The sequence below is a fragment of the Sinocyclocheilus grahami genome, unplaced genomic scaffold, assembly GCF_001515645.1.
Source record: "Sinocyclocheilus grahami isolate Dianchi unplaced genomic scaffold, SAMN03320097.WGS_v1.1 scaffold2300.1, whole genome shotgun sequence".
Lineage (NCBI taxonomy): Eukaryota > Metazoa > Chordata > Actinopteri > Cypriniformes > Cyprinidae > Sinocyclocheilus > Sinocyclocheilus grahami.
This window is the reverse complement of record NW_015507479.1, coordinates 36801-42330: the sequence shown is the minus strand read 5'-3', so window position 1 is coordinate 42330 and position 5530 is coordinate 36801. Positions and strand designations below refer to the sequence as shown.

Sequence of the window (5530 nt, the reverse complement as noted above, 5' to 3'; positions counted from 1 at the left end):
CACACACACACACACACACACAGAGACAGAAACACACACACACACCACAACATTACTGTACAGACATGTCCAGGTCAGATTTGACCCAAAAGCTAAAGAAAGATATAAGAAAATATAATATACTATATGTGACCCTGGACCACAAAACCAGCCTTAAAGGGTTAGTGCACCCAAAAATGAAAATTAGGCTGCGTTTTACTCACCCCCGAAGCATCCTAGGTGTTTATGACTTTCTTCTTTCAGACGAATCCAGTCGGAGTTATATTAAAAATTGTCTTTGATCTTTCAAGCTCTATCATTGCACTCAGCGGGTGTTGCATTGCTTCTGTCCAAAAGACGTGAAATAAAAAGCACCTTTCCATAAATAAAAGTGACTCACATGGCTCCGGATGCATCGGGGGTGAGTAAAATGCAGCCTAATTTTCATTTTGGGGTGAACTAACCCTTTAAGTGTCATTTTTTCAAAATTTTAATTTATACATCATCTGAAAGCTGAATAAATAATAGGACAATATTTGGCCGAGATACAACTATTTGAAAATCTGGAATCTGAGGGTGCAAAAAAATCTAAATATTGAGAAAATCATCTTTAAAGTTGTTCAAATGAAGTTCTTAGCAATGCATATTACTAATCAATAATTAAGTTGATATATTTACGGTAGGAAATTGACAAAATATCTTCATGGAACATGATCTTTACTTAATATCCTAATGATTTTTGGCATAAAAGAGAAATGTATAATTGTGATCCATACAATGTATTGTTGGCTATTGCTACAAATATCCCCCAGCGACTTAACACTGCTTTTGTGCTCCAGGCTCACATATATAATGTATTGCACTAAGAAATTAAAGCCTCTTTATTTTTTTATTTTTTTTACTTATTTATTTACTTTTTTTAAATGTTAACATTATTTTGACAATAAAGCATGTGTCCATTCATGCACAAAAATAGAATGCAATAAATTGTCAAAAGGACTTTTCTTTTCTGATTTAATATAAAAAAATAAATAATCCCCCAGCGACTTAACACTGCTTTTGTGCTCCAGGGTCACTAATATAATGTATTGCACTAAGAAATTAAAGCCTCTTTATTTTTTAATTTTTTTTACTTATTTATTTACTTTTTTTAAATGTTAACATTATTTTGACAATAAAGCATGTGTCCATTCATGCACAAAAATAGAATGCAATAAATTGTCAAAAGGACTTTTCTTTTCTGATTTAATATAAAAAAATAAATAAATGTATCAGTGTTTCTTCTCGCCTGTTCTTTTATGACATTGATGCAAGTTTTTTTATATTGTAAATGTGCTATAAAAAGTGTTAATACACTACTACAGTATTATTTGTTGTACAGCTTATAATTTATGCTGGTTTAATAAAAACAAATAAATGATCAGTGCAAACAAGAGGTCTGTGATGTGTATATAATCATAATGATTATTATTATTATTAAGTTTTTCTATGATTGTTCTGTCGTTGCTGTTTTTTTTTTCCCCCTTTCTGTTCTCTTTCTGTGGCTAAATTGTGACCTGTACATATTTTCTGTGAGATTCACCAGTTAAGATGTAGTTGTAAACAGTAAATCTTAATGTGTTTCTTCTGATCTGATGCTGTAGGACATTGAAGCCGATCACTACAAACTCCTAAAGAAATTAAGAAAACCTCTTCCAGTGGATAAAATGTCAAGCGATCTCGTCTACAAGCCTCCCACAGCGGTCCGAATGCCGTCGCTGGACCGCGGAGCCGGAGACGGTGAGGAAACCCCCTCAAAGTCTTGCGTTTAACACACTTTAGCTTGTTTAAATCCATTTTACAGAGCAGATAAATTGTATGAAGTCTGCCGATTCCATGTAGTAGTTAATATTTTTAACTCAATTGTGTTGTTCGTTCAGGTAAACCAGCTCAGCCAGAAATCCAGTCCACTGGTTTCTGACTGTTTACACTGGACCTATTGGAGGACTTTCATCTCGCGCAAACACACGCTCTGCACTCCATGATGTAGCCCCTTCCCAGCATGCCTTGCGCCCGGAAGCGCCATCCAGGCTAAATTATGTGTCGATCAGAAATTCGTGACTTGGGACGGACGACCCTTCGGCCAGCGCTGAGAAAGAAAGGAGGAAAAAGAAAGTAGTTGCGCATTCGAGAGAGAAAGTTAAGTGTTGTTGACGAAGAACGTAATTGCGATGCGTGAAGAACGGGAAGTGAAAAACGCAAGCGGAACGTGAGCTAGCGCGGCTGAAGACATGACTCTGTCCCGCGAAGGAAACCCAGCACTTTACGTCTGTTTTTCCTCCATTCAGCTCGTCGGGAAACTCGCAAATACAAACAGGCGACGTTTCGGCCGTGCAAATCGTGAGCCGCATCCGTTAACGGATTGACAAATTCAGGTTCTTTTACGCCGTGGAAATAAACACATAAGGATGTCTCACGAATATCATTGTTCGTCCATTAATATCGTAACTTGTATTTCATTGCGTAACACTATGCGAAAAACAAAATGGAAGGAAAACGAAAAAAGGTGAAGATTTGTGCTCAATTATCGAATGAAAGTTTGTTCGGTTTCTACGCACAGTCGGACACTATCGCGCAGCTCGCAACTGGACTCCTGTTTATACATCGTACAGAAACAAAAAAAGGGGCGTGTCTATGAATTCTGACGTCATGTCATGTGACCTGCAAGCCGACACATTTGTATTACGTGTGAATACTGTGAACTTTTTGTCGCTCGCCGTTTGCGGTCGTTCATTCGTAGCTCGACGGGTGCTTGAAACACAAACGAAGGGATCGGGAACTCTTAATAATAAAAAAAACTACGCAACTATTACGTTTGAAACACAAGCGTCTTTATAAGTACTCGTACACCTAACCTGCCAAAGGAGGATTGTTACCTCGCCTCCTTTTTAAGTTTGTTTTGTTTCTTATTTTGTATTTTAGTAATTGTTTTCTGCGAGTTTGTGTTTTGTTTCTTGCCTCATTCCTCCATCTTCAGCACTCATTCATACTCGTGCGAACTACTGTACGTAAATGTTTGTTTTTATTTTCATTGGCATTCACTCGTGTAATATAGTTGACGACGGCCTGTTTTATATGTTCATTGTGAAGCCCTAGTCGTATATTGGGGTTAGCACTAATGATATATAGTGCACTTTTTTTTTTTTGCATTTCATAAGCATTTTTTTATTGAAACTTGAGCACAGGAATGCAGCTTTTATTGAATTTGCTTGATTTTCAAGATAGTTTTGGTGTACGGATTATATTATATTGTCACTGTGTACAATGCAAGAAGATTCAGTGTTTGAATCTCAAATACAAAAAAAGCCATAACAAATGTAATTAAGAACAAGGCATCAGATTAGATAAACCACACAGTAATATTTTTATTTGCACTGCACTTTTTAATAATACACATTATTTCAAAGCAGCTTTAGCGGTTTTGGATGGTTTACGTGTGACCTTAATGTAAACAATCAGGCTATAAGATTTGCTATATTGTAAATAATTACAAAGTATAAATTATGTAAATAAAATGTGTAACTGCAAGTCATTTACTGTATTTTTAGTTTTCCAAAATCTTTCAATATATAACAGTCGACAGAGGCCAAATAAGAGTCTAGCTTAGTCTATATATAGGCATATATATATATATATATATATATATATATATATATATGTACTTACATTGTACTTAAAGTATAAATTATATGAACATAAACAAATACACAAGTACCAAAAAAAATCTGACTGATCATAAAAATCTCAAATGCATACATTAACCCATTATGCACACACATACACTGTTCTATAGATCAAATAATCCAACACATCTAAGTAAATATAGGTGATGAAGTAAAAGTGAGACAGATAAATAAATAAATCCAAAAATGAGGTCATTCCTACATTTTTTCTAGTAATCTCAGTAAGCTAATGTGGTTCTCATGACTCGCGTGTGTGTGTGTGTGTGTGTGTGTGTGTGAGAGAATCTTGATCTTGAGCTGTTATATTATGAAGGTCTGTCTCATCATGTGGTTGTTCAGAGATTAGATTTACTTCTGCAGAAGGATACATATTGTGCATGATGTTGTTGCAGTGCCTGCTTTCATTTCTAGAACTGGAGCATGCTCTATATTGTCCGTCCTATTAGTTGTTGGTCATGCACTGATGCATATGTTAGTGTCGGGTTGTTTTGCTCAGCACAGCTGTGTCTGGAGCGTTTACAAGCGGCTCCCACGGGTGTCTCGTTTGAAGGTGCAGACTCACTAGTAGGCCTGTCGCAATAATCAATATATTGACTTGTGTACATGACCTCATTCATTTTTGGTGACGCAATATATCGCCCATTATATTTCCTTAAAAATTAATGTGTAGCTTGTTTTAGTTAGATGATTAAAAAGAGTTACTTGTGTTCTTATTCTGTCAAATCTGGTAGTCTAGACAAAATGATGCTGCTATTCCAAAAACCTGTGTTTCAGTCTCCAACACTGCTTGATTCACAGATGGGTTTGAGCTCTGAAGACAGACTGATGGGTGACGGTGGTTCTGAATCCGTCCTGGACAAATGCTGTCTTATCAGCTCTGTAAACAACTCCTGACGGCCCACACACACACACACACACACACTCTGTCTGTTTGCGTCTCACATGAGTCCTGTTAGCAGACAGAAATGTGAGTGTTAAGAGCAAAAATAGACGGCAGAGTGCCGGCTCTTATTTCGATAATCAGATTGAGCCGTTACTTAAGAAACGGGCAAAACAACTCGGCTCGTTTGTTGAAGAAAGCAATGCAGAAATAGACGACTGTTGTTCTTCATACTGGTTTGAGTTTTATGTTCATATGTGGTGCATGTGTAAAGGTCAGGCGGCGATAGAAACACCCGTCACACATTCATCCCCATGGAAACAGCCACGCTCAGTTGCCGTGGAGATGACAGGCGATGGCTGGGGAATGGGTGTGTGTGTGTTTGAGTAATGGGGTTTTTATGGAGATGCTGAAGTCCTTGAACAGGACGCTCGGCTGAGATTAGTTGCTAAAGTTTTTTTTTGATGATCTTAAAGTGTTACAGAAATGCTTTAGTTCCTGTTTATCGCAACAGCAGTCCAAGTTACTTCAAAACAATTAGGAATGCCGATTGTGTGTGTGAGTGTACTGGTTTATATATCCTGGTGGGGACTTAAACCTGAATACACACAGACTCATGGGGACTCGTGTCACGGTGGGGACCTAAATTGTGGTCCCCACGGGTACAAAAGCTTATAAATCATACAGAATTAAGTTTTTAGAAAATCTAAGGTTTCCTGTGAGGGGTAGGTTTAGGGGTAGGGTTGGTGTAGGGCAATAGAATATACGGTCTGTACAGTATAAAAACCATTACACCTATAGAGAGTCCCCACTTTTCACAAAAACGAGTGAGTGAGTGCGTGCGTGCGTGTGTGTGTGTGTGTGTGAGAGAGAGTGTGTGTGTGTGAGAGAGAGTGTGTGTGTGTGAGAGAGAGAGAGTGTGTGTGTGTGTTTGTGTGAGAGAGAGAGA

The 5530-nt window shown here is 37.5% G+C and overlaps 1 long non-coding RNA gene across 1 annotated transcript; it reads left to right on the top strand.

Annotated features, from left to right (window-relative positions):
* Nucleotides 1-1626: 1626 nt before the first annotated feature.
* On the top strand, nt 1627-2493 carry LOC107574660 (uncharacterized). The gene is made up of 2 exons (XR_001607710.1): nt 1627-1758; nt 1899-2493. It is a non-coding gene; the product is annotated as an uncharacterized lncRNA (long non-coding RNA).
* Nucleotides 2494-5530: the final 3037 nt, after the last annotated feature.